At 43.8% G+C, this 21,114-nt stretch overlaps 2 long non-coding RNA genes across 2 annotated transcripts in view; one reads left to right on the forward strand and one right to left on the reverse strand.

The window, feature by feature from the left end:
* LOC309338061 overlaps window positions 1-2,878 on the forward strand; it is a 31,219-nt gene extending 28,341 nt beyond the window's left edge. Inside the window, exon 3 of the long non-coding RNA XR_014154653.1 lies at window positions 2,703-2,878. This is a non-coding gene — a long non-coding RNA (uncharacterized lncRNA). The remainder of the gene's footprint in view (window positions 1-2,702) is intronic.
* LOC309338136 overlaps window positions 1-3,720 on the reverse strand; it is a 60,084-nt gene extending 56,364 nt beyond the window's left edge. Inside the window, exon 1 of the long non-coding RNA XR_014154750.1 lies at window positions 3,453-3,720. This is a non-coding gene — a long non-coding RNA (uncharacterized lncRNA). The remainder of the gene's footprint in view (window positions 1-3,452) is intronic.
* Between the last annotated feature and the right edge of the window lie 17,394 nt (window positions 3,721-21,114).

Here is a 21,114-nt window from a genome sequence, read left to right on the forward strand (position 1 = left end):
GCAGAGGGACACCTGCCAGCCTATTATGGGGTGGAAGAGGGAGAGGAGTACAGTCGCTGTTCTGTGGCCTTGCAAAGGAAGCTCACTTTTCTTGCTAGAGACATTTCTTTAGGGGTAAAATTAGCATAAAAATGTATATATCAGACAAAATTGCCTACAAAGGTGCATCTATTAGGGGATATATGCACTGTGTTGCTGAATTCCCACCATTATGCCCATAATTGCTATGCAATTTCCCCTGTTATAACCTACATGTTCATGCTATTGTCATGAAATTACATTTTCATGTACATTTTTTAAACACGTTACTTGGAGGAAGAGCTGCCTTTCAGAGGACGGCTGTGCTTTGATGTTCACATGTTGACTTCATTATGGAAGAGTAATATAAGGAAAAGGGGATGTGAGTGGCCCTGTGGTTTAAACTACTGAGCCTCTTGGGCTTGCTGATCAGAAGGTTGGTGGTTTGAATCCCCACGACGGGGTGAGCTCCCATTGCTCGGTCCCTGGTCCTGCCAACCTAGCAATTCGAAAGCACATCAAAGTGCAAGTAGAAAAATAGGTACAGCTCCGGCGGGAAGGGAAACAGCGTTTCCGTGTGCTGCTCTGGTTCACCAGAAGCAGCTTAGTCATGCTGGCCAGTTGTCTGTGGTCAAACGCCAGCTCCCAGAGTTGTCTGCAACTGGACTAAACTGTCAAAACAGTCCTTTACCTTTTTAAAAATATATGGAAAATGGCATCGCATGTAAAACTGGTAAGGAAAAACAAAAGCAGTCTCTTCTTTTCTCAGTTTGGTTAGATTTTATGGAATGCTATGCAAATTTATGGAATACGTTTTAGAAAATAAAATTTTGATTTGTCTCTTCCACAGGTCTGCCAATAAATTTGGGGTATAAAGTTTCTAATTAGTGGGAAATGTTTCTTGATGTAGTATACAGCCTTTTATTCTGGGTAGTCCTTGGGGCTCTGATGGCTTCAGTTACAGGCTTTAGTTTCTCTATAACGTATAAGCCATGTGTGCCTCACTTCTTGCTGTTGTCTTTTGTAGACTGACACCCTCCACTCATGAGCAAATATCTGGATAAGCAGATTGACCATTTCTTCTTGTGAATGTAGCAAGGGTGGTAAACACCAGTGGCCAGTGGCAAGGAGTGGGGGATAGGAGTTGGGATGCCACAGCACCCAGAGCGTCACAGAGCCACTCCTGTTCAAAGGGCTGTGGAGTTGTTCCTCTCTTTCATTCTATTGCGATTTAACTTCCTTCTCCCCACTTATGTTTGTTTCTCTCTTTGCACAGGATCTGCGCAGGATGAGGAACCTAAGAATGCTAGGCAATGCTATAGGGCCAATGGTATTTGCTACCCTCTACTTTGTCCCAATAATTCTAAGAAGATTGGAAGGTGTGCTCCTAATTATTTCTGTTGCCAAAGGTAATTTCAGCTGACCAAATAAGAATTATACCTCCTGCCCTTCTCCCATTACCCTCTGGATTGATCATTTTAAGTACCCAATGCAGAGTCTCCTAAACTGATCATCTTTTGCCTGGAAGCTCAATTGCTCCATTGCAAAAATAAAAATAAAAATACCTATGCCAGAATCAGCCAAGGGTGGCACATCCCATTTTGCCGCTTGATGAAAAATGCTAATTGCTGCTTGGCCATTCTGCCGGCACGGCTCCTAAGCCCATCTACCTGCTCCTCCTGCCATGGCCTGATCTGCCGCTGACACACACCATACCCTGTTGGTTGCAGGCACAGAAGCGGAACTACCATTGTTGCCCATTTTAAGCAAGATGGTGCCGAGTTCTTGCACCACAGGCAGAACCAGCGGGGCAGGAGGGGCACCAATGGGTTTATTGTCTGAGGGGCTTCTGCCACCAGAAGCAGGGTCCTCACCTGCATCATGGCTGGTCCAGCTGTCTTTGACCCCTTGGACCTGTGAGCTTATGCCAGATCTCCTTTGCCAAATCCCTAAACCACACCGGATGGTGTGCAGCTTCATCCATTATTTATCTCAGTGCCTAAGGCATGTCTATTCTGCAGCTTTAACAGATGCTGGGCTCTTACTCTGTGTGGTGTCCTGCCCTCCACCATTTAAGATTATCTCAGTATCACATCCCATACATTCCAGTCAAATCTCCCAGTTTCAACTCCAAGCAGCTTCATTCTTATTTTATCTTTTAAAGAAAGAACCTGAGGCAGTAGACTTTTGTCTTGGGTCCTGGCAGAGAAATTAGCAACTGGACGGAATGAACCCCAGGGTGCCAGTACCTCCCATGTTTCTCAAAACATTCTCACAAAATTGTGAGCAAGCTTCCTGTTTCCCCAGAAACTCTTCCTCAGGGCCACAAAGACAACAAATCCCTGCCATGCATAACATCCAGTCTGCAGGAGAATATTGGAGACCTTGCAAGCTCACTCACTACTCTGTGACATATTTAATTGTACCTAGAAAAGAAAGTCCCCCAGGGGTAAGGATGTCTGAGAGACTGTATTTAATTCTCATCGAAAGGTGAATCTATGTAATTCACAGTTTCTGGAAATGAAAAACTGAAACATACCTATCTCTGCCCAATGGTTTATTATCGTGAAATCTTTCTTGTGGTCCAACATGCCTTGGTTTATATTTTTGTGTCTCAAACATGGTCACTTTGCTATGAAACTGAGTTAACTTTTGTCTTTTTGTTGTTGGTTTCTATGTTTTAGACGGGAGGAGTGATAGATGCCTTTGAAAAGTGGAAGATGCTCCCTCTCTTTGAGAGCCGCTGGATCCCGCTTGATCCCCAGCTAGGGACTTCTTCTCCAAAGCATCCAGATTGAAAAAAGCAAGATTTTCAAGGCTGACATGAGCTTGTGCCTTGCAATAAAAGCAGATCCAAAAACCTTTTCCTTCTGTTTTTCATTTCTAAGCATGAGTGTTCTTGCTAGTGAAGCCAAAATAGCACCTTACGTCCATGAGAAGGAGGTGTCAGAAGGCATGGTTTGTGGGGAGGCCCAAAACATCATTAGAAAGGAGGACTAAAAAGGGGTGAAGATCCCCCAAAACCTGAGTGGCACTCTTTTAAAAAGTATGCCAATTGAAATATAGTCATCCTTCAGAATCCACAGGTGTCTGAATTTTTGGATTATTGAACTGACCAGACGAGGTCTGGAAGCTTCCTCTTAAAGATTCTTGCCCCCTCCCCCCACAGGATTGCAGGTTGGGAAGTGTGGTGATCACACAGGGCCCCCGGACATTTCACCGTCTATTGATCCCTGTTCCACCACTTTATTTCTTGCTACCACCACCCAGGCCCTACCTGGCAAAATACTGAGTCCAGTCAGGGTTAAGTTGGAACATAAACTTCTGTTTATTTATTGCAGTTTAACAAGCGTGTGGTTTCATAAACAGTCTCAGTGAATTACAATCATGGGGTGCCTATCCAGACCTATACCTTCTCTTACTCGCTAAACCACCTCTCAGATATTTACTTGTCTTCCTAGCCCCTAACTGTTCCTGACTCAGCTTATTTCACTACACTAATTCAACCTACCCACAGACTATCCCAATTCACTCCCACTCCAACCAACCACCCCACTCCCAACAAACTCCTCCCTTCGCCCCTCCCAGAGCTGGTTTTATAGTCCCTCTGACTCCACCCCCTGGGTTCTGATTGGGTAACCTGCTTAACTATTTCACCTCCAGCACTCTCATATGTTAATGTCACAGGAAGTAGCCCAGGCTTTTGCAGAAATTAGCTCCACTAGCCCACTCATTATAGTATATTAGGCATAATTGCATGCACATGTGCCCACCAGGAAGAATTCTTCATCCTAGGATCCCATGGCGCCCAGTCTGGTGAGATAAGTGAATGCAAATAATAATAGCAATAACAATAACAATAACAATAATTTATTATTTATACCCCGCCCCTCTGGCTGGGTTCCCCCAGCCACTCTGGGAGGCTTCCAACAGAATATTTTGTTGTTATTTCGTCGTTTAGTCGAGTCCGACTCTTCGTGACCCCATGGACCAGAGCACGCCAGGCACTCCTGTCTTCCACTGCCTCCCACAGTTGGGTCAGACTCATGCTGGTAGCTTCGAGAACACTGTCCAACCATCTTGTCCTCTGTTGTCCCCTTCTCCTTCTGCCCTCAATCTTTCCCAACATCAGGGTCTTTTCCAGGGAGTCTTCTCATGAGGTGGCCAAAGTCTTGGAGCCTCAGCTTCAGGACCTGTCCTTCCAGTGAGTGCTCAGGGCTGATTTCCTTAAGAATGGATACATTTGATCTTCTTGCAGTCCATGGGACTCTCAAGAGTCTCTTCCAGCACCACAGTTCAAAAGCACCAATTCTTTGGCAATCAGCCTTCTTTATGGTCCAGCTCTCACTTCCATACATCACTACTGGGAAAACCATGGCTTTTACTATGCGGACCTTTGTTGGCAAGGTGATGTCTCTGCTTTTTAAGATGTTGTCTAGGTTTGCCATTGCCTTTTATATATATAATATATAATATATAATATAATAATAATATTTTTTTATTTATACCCCGCCCTCCCCAGCCAAGGCCGGGCTCAGAGCGGCTTACAAACAATAATAAAAACAAGAAGAATGATTACAACTTAAAAACAAAAATAAAATACAACATTAAAATAATGGAACATTAAAATATTAAAATGTAGCCTTGTCACAGGAGGAGAAGGAAAAGAAAACAAAAGAGAGGGGGGGGGAGAGAGAGAGAGAGAGAGAGAGAGAGAGAGAGAGAGGGAGAGAATCAAATTGGCTCCAAGCCAAAGGCCAGGCGGAACAACTCTGTCTTACAGGCCCTGCGGAAAGAAATCAGATCCTGCAGGGCCCTGGTCTCATGAGGCAGAGCGTTCCACCAGGCCGGAGCCAGAGTTGAAAAGGCCCTGGCTCTGGTTGAAGCCAATCTAACTTCCTTAGGGCCTGGGACCACTAGGGTGTTGCTATTTATGGACCTTGAGGCTCTCCATGGGGCATACCGGGAGAGGCGGTCCCGTAGGTACGAGGGTCCTAGGCCGTGAAGGGCTTTAAAGGTCAAAAGCAGCACCTTAAATCTGACCCTGTACTCCACCGGGAGCCAGTGCAGCTTGAAAAGCACTGGGTGAATATGCTCCCATGGCAGAGACCCCGTGAGGAGCCTCGCTGCAGCATTCTGTACCCGCTGGAGTTTCTGGGACAGCTTCAAGGGCAGCCCCGCATAGAGCGAATTACAGTAGTCAAGCCTGGAGATGACCGTCGCATGGATCACTGTGGCCAAATCAGGGCGGGAAAGGTAAGGGACCAACTGCTTGATGCGGCGAAGGTGGAAAAATGTCGCCTTGGCTGTTGCTGTAACCTGCGCCTCCCTGGAAAGGGAGGCGTCAAGGATTACACCCAAACTCTTAACGGAAGGCAATGGCACTAATTGGGCCCCCGCAAGAGGAGGGAGTTGGTCCCTCATCCCCATGCCATCCCGACCTAGCCATAGGACCTCTGTCTTCGAAGGATTTAGTTTCAATCGGCTCCCACGAAACCATCCAGCCACAGCTTCCAAGCATCTGGTCAGTGTGTTCAGGGTCGAGTCAGTGTGGCCATCCATCAGCAGATAGAGCTGAGTGTCATCAGCATATTGGTGACAGCCCAGCCCAAAGCTCCGGATAATCTGGGCAAGGGGGCGCATAAAGATGTTAAAAAGCATCGGGGAGAGAATTGCGCCCTGCGGCACTCCACATACCAAGGCGTGGCGCGACGACATTTCCCTCCCTAGTGCCACCCTCTGTCCCCGACCACAGATAAAAGCACAACCAGTTACGGGCTATGCCCTGTATCCCCACGTCTGCGAGGCAGTGGTCCAGAAGATCATGATCGACCATGTCAAAGGCTGCTGACAAATCTAAAAGGATCAGCAGTCCTGACCCGCCTCGATCTAGTTGTCTACGGAGATCATCTGTTAGGGCAACCAGAGCCGTCTCCGTCCCAAAACCAGGACGGAAACCGGACTGAAATGGATCTAATGCCGATGTTTCCTCCAGAAACCTACCAAGCTGTTCAGCAACCGCTCTCTCAATTACCTTACCCAGGTATGGAAGATTTGAAACTGGGCGGTAATTGGATAGGTCTAAGGGATCTAATGAAGTTTTTTTTTAAGAGTGGACACACCACTGCTTCCTTCAGTTCCCCTGGGAATGTCCCCGTGTCAAGGGACAAATTGATAATTTCAACCAGGGGGGTCCGCACAACATCTGGACACTCCCTAATCAGCCAAGACGGGCACGGATCGAGGAGACAGGTGGTGGGCCTACCAACTTGGAGGAATCTATCCACATCAGTAGGGAGTATCCGATCGAAATGGTCCAACACTGGACCTGAAGTCAGTCGAGGGGCCTCCAGTTCAGTCACTGTATCTAAATTGGCAGGGAGGTCACGGCGGAGCAACAGGACTTTCTCCGCAAAAAAACTCGCGAATGCCTCACAGCTGTGGGTCGAATTTGTGCTTAAATTTGGTTGTCCTCCTAAGGACGTTATTGACCTAATTATTCTAAAAAGTTGTGCCGGGCGAGAGCTAGCGGATGCAATGGAAGCTGCAAAGTAAGATTTCTTAGCAGCTTTCATAGCCGACTCATAGGCTTTCATAAGCGTCCTATAAGATGTTCTTGAGGCTCCTTTTGACTGCTGTCACCATCTGCAGTGATCATGGAGCCCAAGAAAGTAAAATCTCTCACTGCCTCCATTTCTTCCCCTTCTATTTGCCAGGAGGTGATGGGCCCAGTGGCCATGAGCCTCGTTTTTTTGATGTTGAGCTTCAGACCATATTTTGTGCTCTCCTCTTTAAAAGGTTCTTTAATTCCGCCTCACTTTCTGCCATCAAGGTTGTGTCATCTGCATATCTGAGGTTGTTGATATTTCTTCCGGCAATCTTAATTCCGGCTTGGGAGACAATATACAGCCTTGCCGTACTCCTTTCCCAATTTTGAACCAATCAGTTGTTCCATATACAGTTCTAACTGTAGCTTCTTGTCCCACATAGAGATTTCTCAGGAGACAGATGAGGTGATCAGGCACTCCCATTTCCTTAAGAACTTGCCATAGTTTGCTGTGGTCGACACAGTCAAAGGCTTTTGCATAGTCAATGAAGCAGAAGTAGATGTCTTTCTGGAACTCTCTAGCTTTCTCCATAATCCAGCGCATCCTTGCAATTTGGTCTCTGGTTCCTCTGCCCCTTTGAAATCCAGCTTGCACTTCTGGGAGTTCTCGGTCCACATACTGCTTAAGCCTGCCTTGTAGAATTTTAAGCATAACCTTGCTAGCGTGTGAAATGAGTGCCATTGTGCGGTAGTTGGAGCCTTCTTTGGCACTGCCCTTCTTTGGGATTGGGATGTAGACAGATCTTCTCCAATCCTCTGGCCACTGCTGAGTTTTCCAAATTTGCTGGCATATTGAGTGTAGCACTTTAACAGCATCATCTTTTAAAATTTTAAATAGTTCAGATGGAATACCATCACTTCCACTGGCCTTGTTATTAGCAGTGCCTTCTAAGGCCCATTTGACTTCACTCTCCAGGATGTCTGGCTCAAAGTCAAGCAACCACACTACCTGGGGTATACGAGACATCCATTTCTTTCTGCTTTAGTTCCTCTGTGTATTCTTTTTTTAAAAAAAATAATGTTTATTGAAATTTTCCATATAATAACAAAACAAAAAACAAAAATTAAAAAACACAAAAAATATCCAAAAAAGAGAAACAATTAAAAAGACACATAATATTTAAAGAACCTTATCTTCTTTCACCTTATTTCTGAGACCTCCTCCCCCCTCCCCTTCTTGCATTCCAATTTATATTATCTGCCCAACAAGTTCTTATCTTTTTGCTCTACCTTAACTTAATAATTTCTTTATTCATGCTATTTATTTTCCTTTTCTTCTTTCTTTCATTTCTCAATTAATTTTAAAAACCTTATTTCTAATTAGTTTAAAAAACCCAAATTTAACTTAATCTTAAACCTTTTTCCTAAAGTCGACCCAAATTTCCCTTCCACAATTTCCCTACATTCTATAAAAATCGCAAAAGTTATAAAAAGAAGAAAAAAGAACATAACAAACTATATTTAAACACACTTTGGATTCCCAAATCCCACCCTCCCATTCCCGGTTTGATCCCCAAATCAATGTCCATCAATCCATCAATTCTCAGCCTGGATCCCAAACTTCTGAGGCTTCTAAAACTCTTTCCATTTCACTCTGCCGGATTTTTTGACCATCCTTTGTGCTCAACACCAACTCTCGAGGAAGATCTGTCCCAATAATGACCAATTTTCTTCCAAACCAGTCTCCAGATTTGAAAGTGGAGCTCAAATTTAGTTCTTTAATTTTTTTCAAACTGTATGTCCCAAAAGCTTCAACTTCCATCTTGGTCTCACTTGTGCTAACAGGCCTCTGATCTGCCTTGATCTTCCACAACATTATAGCTTTATCTTCATTTTCCACCAAATTATCCACCAAATCCTCATATGTCTGCCCAACTGCCGCAATTTCTGTTCCAACTTCAAGGTCTTTTGGCTCCACAACAAAGACTTGTCCTGTTCCAGCAAGTTTGTTTACTGCTTCATTCAATGTTGTCACCCTTGTAGTCAAAATATTAGCCTGGTCCTTGATCTCTCCCTGTAATTCCAGGAGCTTTCCCAGGAGGTGAAATGTCCTATTCAGCTCAGTCAGTATTTTTCCACTTACAGCCATTTCTTGCAATGTTCCAAGACTCCCCTCTAGGGGGATTTTGTTTACTTAGTATCTTTCCAATTCCAATCCAAAAATCCAATGTAGCTTATTTTTCTTTTCCCCAGCAAATTTGTATCCAAATTACAGAAAATCTAACCGGCAGAGTCACCAGAAACAACGTTTCCTTTTATTTCCCAGCTTTGACAGCTAGATTGACAGCTGTCAAAGTCTGTATCTTTTCAGCAGGCTCTCTCACAGATCACTCCCGGGTCCCGGGGGGTTGCACTTTAACTTTCCAAACCAACTCTTTTCCTCCAGCAAAAATTAATTGTAGTGTCCAATCATGAAATTAATAGTTTTTCTCCGCAAGGGACAAAGATGCTTCTCTCAACTTTAGCTCTCTAGTCCTTGCTTTAGGTTGTCTGCAAGGTGGGGGGGCGGACTTCCTTTTTACACCTCCCCCGGTCGTACCGAATTTAAAGAAAAAAGATCTTTTTTAAGTCCAGTTTCCGTATTACTCATGGGTTGTTGCTTTTAATCCGAATGTTCAAGGAAAAAAGTCAGCGCTCTCCGTCCATGGCATGCGGCTTCGCTCAGCAGGGGATGCAGAGGGCTCTCAGCACCGCGCCGCTCCCCATTCCCTGTTCCGTAGCCTTTAAAAAGGCTCCTTCATGGGTCGGGAGGGCGCTAATGGTGCCCACCAAGTCACCACGTCCACAGGCATCCGCGCCTGTGGTTTTTAAGGGTCCCCGCGTCGCCGGCGCGGTAGAAGAAGAAGAAGAAGAAGAAGAAGAAGAAGAAGAGTTTGGATTTGATATCCCGCCTTTCACTCCCCTTCAGGAGTCTCAAAGCGGCTAACATTCTCCTTTCCCTTCCTCCCCCACAACAAACACTCTGTGAGGTGAGTGGGGCTGAGAGACTTCAGAGAAGTATGACTGGCCCAAGGTCACCCAGCAGCTGCATGTGGAGGAGCAGAGACGCGAACCCAGTTCCCCAGATTACGAGACTACCGCTCTTAACCACTACACCACACTGGCTCTCTATAACCCGATCCCTACTGAGCCAATTCCCTCTGGAGCTTGGAGGGAATCCGCCATTAGATGATGGCGCTAACCCGGAAGTTAGTTCCTCTGTGTATTCTTGCCACCTCTTCTTGATGACTTCTGCTTCTGGACCCGGAGCAGGAACCGGCAAGCCACTCCAATATCCCTGCCAAGAAAACTCCATGGACAAAACGACAGAATATTAAAATACAATAACCTATTAAACATTAAAAACTTCCTTAATCAAGGCTGCCTTCAGATGTCTTCTGTTTGGTAGTTGTTTTTCTCTTTTCTCTCTTTCTCTGGTGGGAGGGCGTTCCACAGGGCAGGTGCCACTACCGAGAAGGCCCTCCGCCTATTTCCCTGTAACTTTGTTAGGGTGTGAAACCTAAGACGCTGGCAAGTTAGCAATGTCATGTGACTTTAAGTAGTCAAGCTCGTATAGTTGTTAACTTGCTCAGTATATAAAGAGTGTTTGTTTTCTCTGCCTGTGGGGCGTGAAGCAAAAATGTCTGAAAGCTCCGGAGGTGTTTCTGTTATCTTTCTGCAATAAACCTGTCTTTGGAAAGACAGGCTTCCCTGTGTCGTTATTTCTTTGCTGCTGAGACTCTGAAGCTTGTACTGCAACAAGAATCTCTGCACTGGACTTAATCAATGCTCTGCAAAGAGAACTGTTGCTGGTTGCGCAGTGGAAGCGTTTACTGGACCAGTACACAAATTCTCTTAGGTTATGGATCCTTCTACGTTTCTACAGCTGTATTGTGTGCAGAGAAAGTGAAAGCAGCTTTCGGATGAGAGAAGACCGGCTTGGTTGTAAATCCAGCTCTTAAAGGAACTGAGAGGCGTCTGAAAAGTGAGTAAGACAAATCCCAAGGGGAAAGAGAAGCAAGGGCACACAGAGGGAGTAGCAGCCGACCCCAAGTATGGCAGTGGAAAATTTCCAGGTTCCCTTTACAAAGTTGAACTCTGCTAATTACGTGCAGTGGTCTAAGAGGGCTCAAGTCTGGTTGGAAGCCAAAGAAGTGTGGGCTGACTATGTCCAAAGGCGAAAGCCGTTTGTGGCTGTTGCAGCAGATGCCACAGCAGAGCAACAGGCTGCTGCACATGCTCAGAACAGGGAACATGATAAAATGGACACTAAAGCTAGATGCATGTTGATGGTATCGATAGACGATTCCCAATTACCTCATGTGGAAAATTTAAGGTCTGCATTTGAAATTTGGGAAGCTCTTAGGCGAATTCACCATAGAGCCACGCCCGGAGAGAAGGTGAACATTATACGTGCTTTGTATGAGTTGAAACTGAAGCCAGGGGATAGTGTGGTTGAACACACGTCACAGATGACTGAGTATTTCAACCGACTGTCATCTCTAGGTGTGAATTTTCCTGAAAATATTAAAGTTTATACTCTGCTTAGCAGTCTGCATGCAGGGTTTGAAAACTTAGTACTAACTTTACAAGTTTTGCCAGAGGACCAGCTGAATATGAATTATGTGACTGGTAGATTGTGTGAGCGAGAATATCAACATCATCGAAAACGTATTGATAATTCAAATACCCCAAGGGTTGTATGTTCAGATAATTCCCAGTGTGGGGGAACTAGCAGGCAGAGCTGTAAGGAAGCCTCACAAGTGTCTGCTATGGCCAGCAGGTCATGTTTTTGATGTGGCAGCAGGTTTCATTTGATAGCAAAGTGTCCAGGAATTTCAACAGTCCAAGGTCAGTTTCCGGAGCTACAGGGGAAGACGAAGTGAGAACTACAAGAATCAACGATCCAGAGGGGGAGCAGGTGCTGATAAGGGACTATCTGCAATGGCAGCACAACAGGGTCCTAAAAGGAGCCAACAAACCTTGAAGTGGATCACTGACAGTGGAGCAAGTCACAGTTTAGTTCCAGTGACATCTAGTGGCAGCTTGATGAACTGTAAGACATTGCCAGTTGCAAAAACTGTGACTATAGCAGACAATAGTAAACGAGAAATGAACCTTAAAGGCACAATTTATGTTAATTGTTTGCAAACTAACCTTCCTGTTTTTGTTCTTCCAGGAATGAAGAATGGACTTTTGAGTGTGTCATGCCTGGTAAAAAGTGGTTTTAAGGTTGAGTTTGAAAATGATGTGTGCATCATTTCGAAACAGGGGAAGGAGCTAGTTAAAATTCCCTGTGAGGATGGGCTTTTTGTTTTGGATGAAGAGCAGTTAGCAGCAGGTAGATGTTCAACAGGTGAAGCGCAAGCTAAGTGTGTAAATAAGGCTCCTCATACAGGTTGTGCACATCTACTACACAGAAGGTTAGCTCATATATGCTTTAAGTATGTAAGCAAGATGCCAGATTTAGCTGAGGAGTGTAACATTAAACCCTGTCCAAATTTTCTGGATTGTTGTGCTTGTAAACATGCTAAGGTTAAGACATGTAACTATCTTAGATCTGATAGAGTAAGCAAGAAACCCTTTGAACTTGTGCACACAGACGTGTGTGGCCCTATGCCAGTCAAATCACTTGGAGGTGCGAGATTTATGCAAATTTTGGTGGATGATTTTTCAAGGGCTAGTTGGGTTTTCTTTCTGAAAGAAAAATCACAAGCAGCTTCCATCCTGATGGATTGGATTGAAGAAGTCGAATGTAAATTTGACACCAGGGTGCGTAAAATACAATCAGATCGTGGTGGGGAATATGTGAACCACACGCTGGAGACGTGGTTAAGAAGGAAAGGTATAGTTCATAGACTTACCAATCCCTATTCACCACAGGAGAATGCAGTTGCCGAAAGAAAATTTTGAACATTACAGGAAGCCATTGCTGCTTTGCTGTTTGATTCTGGACTTCCACAGCGTTTTTGGGCTGAGGCTGCAATGTATGCGAATTATACTTTTAACAGAGTGTACAATAGCACAGTAGGCAACACTCCTTACTTCATGCTATTTGAAAAAAACCCAAAAATTGATCATCTAAGAGTTTTTGGATGTCGTGCTTATGTGCTGGTGCCTAGGGCACAACGTAGGAAAGGTGATCCTAGATCTAAAGAAATGTTTTTCTGTGGTTATCAAGCAAACACAAAAGGTTGGAGATTTGTGAATGTAGAAGGCAATCAAACAAAAATCACAATCAGCAGAAGTGCGGAATTTTGTGAACAGGATGGTTGGAATAAAATTCATGGAAATCCTGACATACTATTTGATGTGGTGAACAGTAACAATGAAACTCAGGCCCCAGGGCAGGTATTAGTTCCAGAACAGGCTGAGGAATTTGAGTCTGAGGACGAGGGTGAGAAATTGTCTAGTTCACCCAAGTCTGTAAAGTCAGAATCTTCTAGCTCTAAAAGTTCACCCGTACAGCAAGAGAGACGTGTAAAGTCAGAATCAGAAAGTTCTTCAACTACTAGTGACAAACAGATGACGACTAGTGATTCTGGGTCAGAAGGGGAAACTGAAGGAACATCACAGGAACTGTTAAGGCGTTCCAAGCGTGCCAACAAAGGTATACCTCCTGAAAGGTACCAAGCTATTAGTGTTTGGGCTGGTTTGGCAAATTGCGAACCTGACAGTTTTGAGGAGGTTGAGCAATTACCCCAGGAGGAGGCCAGTAGGTGGCATGAGGCCATGCAAAAGGAGTTGAATTCTATGAAAGAACTGGGTGTGTTTTCCATCACCAAACTGCCAGAAGGTACCAAGGCAGTAAGTTGTAGGTGGGTGTACAGGATAAAGACAACAGCGATGGGGAAACCAGAGTACAAAGCAAGGCTTGTAGCTCGAGGTTTTACGCAAAGAGAGGGGTTACATTATTCCGAAGTCTATGCACCCACTTCAAGGAGTGAAACCCTTCAGGCACTATTAGCAGTTGCTGCTCAGAAAGGGTTCAAAGTGAATCAATTTAATGTCTCTACAGCTTATCTTCATTCAGACTTGGCTGAAGAGCTCTATAAGGAGCTACCGCCAGGATTGAAAGTTAGTAAATCAAATCAGGTATGGAAACTACATAAATCTATTTATGGACTCAAGCAATCTGCTCATAATTGGAATGAGTGTTTGAATGACGTTTTGGTAGGCATTGGTTTTAGCAGGAGCAAGGCTGACAATTGCTTATATTTCAGAGGTTCAGGAGATGCTCAAGAATCTTTGCTTGTTTATGTAGATGATCTGATTTATACTTCAAAGACACAAGAACAAGTAAAAAAACTAGCCAAAGAATTAAATAAACACTTCAAAGTTAAGAATCTTGGTGATGTAAAGGTCTATCTTGGTGTTCAGATCGATAGGACCAAAAATGGCAGTTTTCTACTGAATCAAAAAGGCAAGATATTGCAAATGTTGAAAAAGTTTGGCATGACGGAGTGTGCAGGTGTTAGAACACCAATGGAAATGGGTTTTGTAAAAGACAATGAGTTCAAGGATAGTGCTGAATTCAAGCGTGCTGAAATCTTTCAGTCAGCACTGGGAAGCTTACTTCATCTTTCGCAATGGAGTAGACCAGACATTGCTTACGCTATTAACTTACTCAGCAGAGAAGCTTCAAAACCTAGTGTAAATGCATGGAAAGGAATTCAAAGAGTGTTAAGATATTTACAATACACCAAAGATTTTTGCCTTGAATTATCTTCTGAAGGACAAGCACAGATTACTTGATGGGCAGATAGTGATTGGGCAAATTTAAAGGATAGAAAATCAGTGTCTGGCTGTGTAATAAAATTTGGTAACTCTCTGATTGGGTGGAGATCCAAGAAACAGAACCTGATTGCTTTGTCGTCAACAGAAGCTGAGTTCTGTGCCTTATCTGAGTTATGTAGAGATCTAGAATTTTACAAATGCTTGGCACAAGAGATGTATGAAAAGGCCATCACTCCAATCACTGTATGGGGTGATAATCAACCGTGTCTTAAGTTAGCACAAAATGGGCAGTTTAAAGGTCGTACAAAACATTTGGATATCCGCTTTCAAAATGTTTGTCAAACGGTAAAAGCAGGAATTGTTAAATTAAATTACTGTCCCAGTCATGAAAATCAAGCTGATGGTTTTACAAAACCGCTTGGGTTTCAGCGGCATGAAAACTTTTGTGAAGAAATGGGTCTGAAGTAATTTTGTTTTTGTATTGCCAGCGAGAGGGGATGTTAGGGTGTGAAACCTAAGACGCTGGCAAGTTAGCAATGTCATGTGACTTTAAGTAGTCAAGCTCGTATAGTTGTTAACTTGCTCAGTATATAAAGAGTGTTTGTTTTCTCTGCCTGTGGGGCGTGAAGCAAAAATGTCTGAAAGCTCCGGAGGTGTTTCTGTTATCTTTCTGCAATAAACCTGTCTTTGGAAAGACAGGCTTCCCTGTGTCGTTATTTCTTTGCTGCTGAGACTCTGAAGCTTGTACTGCAACAAGAATCTCTGCACTGGACTTAATCAATGCTCTGCAAAGAGAACTGTTGCTGGTTGTGCAGTGGAAGCGTTTACTGGACCAGTACACAAACTCTCTTAAACTTGGCTTCTCGCAGTGAGGGAACCACCAGAAGGCCCTCAGCACTGGACCTCAGTGTCCAGGCAGAACGATGGGGGTTTCATTTGAGCTTTCATGCTCAGGCCTGGTGCTTTCATGCGCAAGGTGCTTGGAACGAATATGGGAAATTTTGCATGGAATTCATGCGACCTAATCCTCAGCTAACAGACACGGGTGGTGCTGTGGTCTAAACAACTGAGCCTTGTGCTTGCCGTAATAATATAAACAATAAGGTAGAAATGTGCGGAAAGTAAAAATATGAAGGATTTGCAGACAAATTGAGGGAAGTGAAAAAAGAGAAATAAGATGTAATTAAGATGTATGGAGTGTATAATTTTGTTTTGTATTTGAAAACTAATATATATATATATATATATATATATATATATATATATATATATATAATGTTGGCAATTCAAATCCCCGTTACAGGGTGAACACCCCTTGTTCAGTCCCAGCTCCTGGCAACCTAGCAGTTCGAAAGCACATCAAAGTGAAAGTAGATAAATAGGTACCGCTTCGGCTTAAAGGTAAAAGGCGTTTCTGTGTGCTGCTCTGATGTCGCCAGAAGCTGCTTAGTCATGCTGCACACATGACCCGGAAAAACTGTATGCGGACAAATGTCGGCTCCATCAGCCAGTAAAACAAGATGACCGCCACAAGCCCAGAGTCGTCAGCAACTGGACTTAACTGTCAGGGGTCTTTTACCTTTACCTTTTAATTCTCAACTATTCCAACAAGATGGAGGGGAGAAGGTCACAGTGAGCAAATGCCCAGCAGCTATTGAAGTTTTAGGATTGACAGTTACGGTGATCCCTTTCCACTGAGATAAACAATAGATGAAACTTCATATTCATCTAAACAAGCAAATACCGTGTGATTGAAGGATTCGACCGTCTGGAATTGGCAAAACCTCACAGAGCAAAGCAACTAAAGACAGGGCTGATCCCAGAGCCTTGAGGCAGGTGAGGATGCTGCTTCAGGTGGCAGAAGCCCCCAACCAGGCAGAATGCCCATGGGTACCCCTCCTGCCCTGCTGCTTCTGCCAGTGGAAGAGAAGCACCAGCATCATCAGCACTGATTTTGGGCTGCCATTTGGGGCAATGCGGGAAGTGCCGCCCTAGGCTGATTCTGCCATATGTGTCTTTTGCAATGGACAAAGTATGAAAACAGCTGGCTGCACAACCAATTAAGCTTGCAATCAAAGGACGATGTATTCAGGGACCACTTAAGTAATTGAGGCTTTGTGTAACGAATGGAACAGGTAGCTGGTACTCACTTCTCTATGAAAATGACATTCTGTGTAATAAAAAGGTTGCATTAGAGATACGTTGTACTGCCAGTGGTTGTTTAATTAATGAAAAACCTAATTAAGACAACTGTAAATCTTGCAGGCTGTATAATCAACCTACATAATGACTATAATGAGTTTTGTTTTGGTTAATTCTGTTTCTGAAGGAATAGAATGGATCTAAGACACGGAAGGGAGGGAAGAGGGAGGGAGGAAAGATGTGTTTGTATCGATGCAGTTTTTACATAATGGATGAAATAATAAAGTTTTAATGGAAAACTCAAATGGATATAGCAGACAAATGCTATATTAAAGGAGGTTAAACTGGAATCAAATAAATCATAGAATCATAGAATCATAGTTGGAAGAGACCACAAGGGCCATCGAGTCCAACCCCCTGCCAAGCAGGAAACACCATCAGAGCACTCCTGACATATGGTTGTCAAGCCTCTGCTTAAAGACCTCCAAAGAAGGAGACTCCACCACACTCCTTGGCAGCAAATTCCACTGTCAAACAGCTCTTACTGTCAGGAATTCTTCCTAATGTTTAGGTGGAATCTTCTTTCTTGTAGTTTGGAACCATTGCTCCGTGTCCGCTTCTCTGGAGCAGCAGAAAACAACCTTTCTCCCTCCTCTATGTGACATCCTTTTATATATTAAACATGGCTATCATATCACCCCTTAACCTCCTCTTCTCCAGGCTAAACATGCCCAGCTCCCTTAGCCGTTCCTCATAAGGCATCGTTTCCAGGCCTTTGACCATTTTGGTTGCCCTCCTCTGGACACGTTCCAGTTTGTCCGTGTCCTTCTTGAACTGTGGTGCCCAGAACTGGACACAGTACTCCAGGTGAGGTCTGACCAGAGCAGAATACAGTGGCACTATTACTTCCCTTGATCTAGATGCTCTACTCCTATTGATGCAGCCCAGAATTGCATTGGCTTTTTTAGCTACCGCGTCACACTGTTGGCTCATGTCAAGTTTGTGGTCAACCAAGACTCCTAGATCCTTTTCACATGTACTGCTCTCAAGCCAGGTGTCACCCATCTTGTATTTGTGCCTCTCATTTTTTTTGCCCAAGTTCAATACTTTACATTTCTCCCTGTTAAAGTTAATCTCGTTTGTTTTGGCCCAGTTCTCTAATCTGTCAAGGTCGTTTTGAAGTGTGATCCTGTCCTCTGGGGTGTTAGCCACCCCTCCCAGTTTGGTGTCATCTGCAAATTTGATCAGGATGCCCTTGAGTCCATCATCCAAGTCGTTGATGAAGATGTTGAATAAGACCGGGCCCAAGACAGAACCCTGTGGCACCCCACTAGTCACTCTTCTCCAGGATGAAGAGGAACCAATAATGAGCACCCTTTGGGTTCGGTCAGTCAGCCAGTTACAAATCCACTGAGTGGTAGCATAGTCAAGACCGCATTTTACCAGCTTCTTTACAAGAATATCATGGGGCACCTTGTCAAATGCCTTGCTGAAATCAAGGTAGGCTACATCCACTGTGTTCCCTTCATCTACCAGGCTTGTAATTCTGTCAAAAAACGAGATCAGGTTAGTCTGACATGACTTATTTTTCAGAAATCCATGCTGACTATTGGTGATCACAGCATTGCTTTCTAGGTGCTCACAGACTGTTTGCTTAATGATCTGCTCCAGAATCTTCCCTGGTATTGATGTCAGACTGACTGGGCAGTAATTATTTGGGTCCTCTCTTTCCCCCTTTTTGAAAATAGGGACAACATTTGCCCTCCTCCAGTCTGCCGGGACTTCGCCTGTTCTCCAGGAATTCTCAAAGATGACTGTCAGTGGTTCTGAGATCACATCTGCCAGTTCTTTTAATACTCTTGGATGCAGTTCATCTGGCCCTGGAGACTTGAATACATCTAAACTAGCCAGGTATTCTTGTACTATCTCCTTAGTTATTCTGGGCTGTGTTTCTTCTGCTGAATCATTTGCTCCAAATTCTTCAGGTCGGGCATTGTTTTCTTTATCGGATAAGACTGAGGCAAAGAAGGCATTGAGGAGTTCAGCCCTTTCTGTGTCCCCTGTTTGCATTTCACCATCTTCTACTCTGAGTGACCCCACTGTTTCTTTGTTCTTCCTTTTGCTAAGGACATACCCATAAAAGCCTTTTTTGTTGCTTTTAAGCTCTCTAGCAAGCCTGAGTTTATTCTGTGCTTTAGCTTTTCTGACTTTGTGTCTACACGTGCTGGCTATTTGTTTGAATTCCTCTTTGGTGGTTTCCCCCCTTTTCCATTTTTTGTACACATCCTTTTTTAATCTTAACTCAGTTAAAAGTTCTTTAGATAGCCACCCTGGCTTCTTTAGGCACCTTCCATGTTTCCGTCTCATTGGTATTGCTTGAGGTTGTGCTTTTACTATCTCCCTCTTAACAAACTCCCAGCCATCATGAACTCCCTTTCCTTTTAGTATTACTGTCCATGGGATCTCACCCAGCACTTCCCTAAGTTTTATGAAGTCGGCTTTCTTAAAGTTAAGAAATTGAGTCCTAGTATGCTTGGCTGCTCCTTTCCGCTATATAGTAAACTTCAGAAGAGCATGATCACTTGCGCCTAATGACCCTTCCACTTCTACCCCACTAACCAGGTCATCAACATTGGTTAGGACCAGATCTAAAATGGCTGTTCCTCTTGTTGCTTCTCCCACTTTCTGGACAATGAAGTCGTCTGCAAGGCCACTGAGGAATCTGTTTGACCTTATGCTCTTGGCTGAGTTTGACATCCAACAAATATCCGGGTAATTGAAGTTCCCCATTACTACTATCTCCCTTCCTTTTGTATGCTTGGCCATCTGTTCCAGGAAGGCATCATCTATGTCCTCCGTTTGGCTTGGGGATCTATAGTAAACTCCCACAATGAGGTCTCTGTTATTCTTCTCTCCCTTAATTTTGACCCAAATGCTCTCACTTTGGCTTTGAGGTTCTAAATCTTGGATCTCTTCACAGGTATACACATCCCTGACATATAACACCACTCCTCCTCCTTTCTTGTCTGGTCTGTTTCTCTGAAATAGATTGTATCCCTCCATTATTACATTCCAATCATGGGACTTATCCCACCAGGTTTCAGTGATGCCTATTATGTCATGTTTAGTTTGCTGTACCAAGAGCTCAAGCTCATCTTGTTTATTTCCCATGCTTTGCACAATGTACAGACATTGAAGTCCATTAATCATTCCCCCGTGTCTCTTATTTAAGGATTTTTTCCTCCCACCACTAGGTCTGCGTGCTGTTTGCTCCATTTGGTCTATGACATTTGGATGATCATCTTCCTCAATTGATAGACTCCTACCTTCAGGAGTACTGTCTCCCTCCCCCACATTAGTCAGTTTAAAGCCATCCTGATGAGGTTTCTGAGATTTTTGGCAAAAACATTCCTCCCAACCAGTGGCGTAGCGTGGGTTGTCAGCACCCAGGGCAAGGCAAGTAATTTGCGCCCCCTAACCCTGGATTTGCGCCCCCTAACCCTATCCCTAACCCTAACCCCCAGATGTTGCGCCCGGTGCGGCCGGCACCCCCTGCACCCCCCACGCTACGCCACTGCTCCCAACCATTGTGAGGTGCAGCCCATCGCTTGCCAGAAGTCCATCTTCTTTTTTTTTTTTTAAATAATTTTTATTGATTTTACAACATAAACAAAAAACAAATAAACATAACACGACTTCCCCAAACCTCCCCTTCCCTGCATCCATATTTTAAAATTTTTTAGCAATTCTTCATCCCATTTTTATATTTAATTCTCTTTAAAAAAAAATTCTATTTTATAAATTTCAATTTATAGCTGTAATTCTTTTTATCCAATCCCTTGACATCTTAACATTCCGAAATTTTACAACAATTTTTAAGATAGATTTTAAATTTTTTCCAGTCCTCCTCCACTGTCTCTTTCCTCTGGTCACGAATTCTGCCGGTCATCTCTGCCAATCCCATAAATTCAGTCACCTTGGTCTGCCATTCTTCCAGAGTAGGTAATTCTTTAGTCTTCCAATACTTCGCCAAAAGGATTCTTGCTGCTGTTGTTGCATACATAAAAAAGGTCCTATCTTTCTTTGGTACCAATTGGCTGACCATGCCCAGGAGAAAAGCCTCCGGTTTCTTTACAAATGTCCACTTAAGGATTTTCTTAATTTCATTATAGATCATTTCCCAGTAGGCCTTAATCTTTGGGCAGGTCCACCAAAGGTGATAAAAAGTTCCTTCACATTCATTGCACTTCCAACAATTGTTATTGGGCAAATGATATATCTTTGCAAGCTTGACTGGAGTCATGTACCACCTATAGATCATTTTCATTATGTTCTCTTTCAGGGCACTACATGCCGTAAATTTAATACCTGTGGTCCATAACTGCTCCCAGTCAGCAAACATAATATCATGACCAATATCCTGTGCCCACTTAATCATAGCTGATTTAACCGTTTCATCCTGTGTATTCCATTTTAGCAGCAGATTATACATTCTAGACAAATTCTTGGTATTGGGTTCTAGCAATTCTGTTTCTAACTTTGACCTCTCCTTCTGAAATCCTAGTTTTCTGTCCTGCTTAAAAGTTTCATTGATCTGGAAATAATGTAACCAATCTCGGACTTTAGGTTTC

The sequence above is a fragment of the Podarcis erhardii genome (assembly GCF_964252035.2).
Source record: "Podarcis erhardii genome assembly, chromosome: 3".
Taxonomy (NCBI): Eukaryota; Metazoa; Chordata; class Lepidosauria; order Squamata; family Lacertidae; genus Podarcis; species Podarcis erhardii.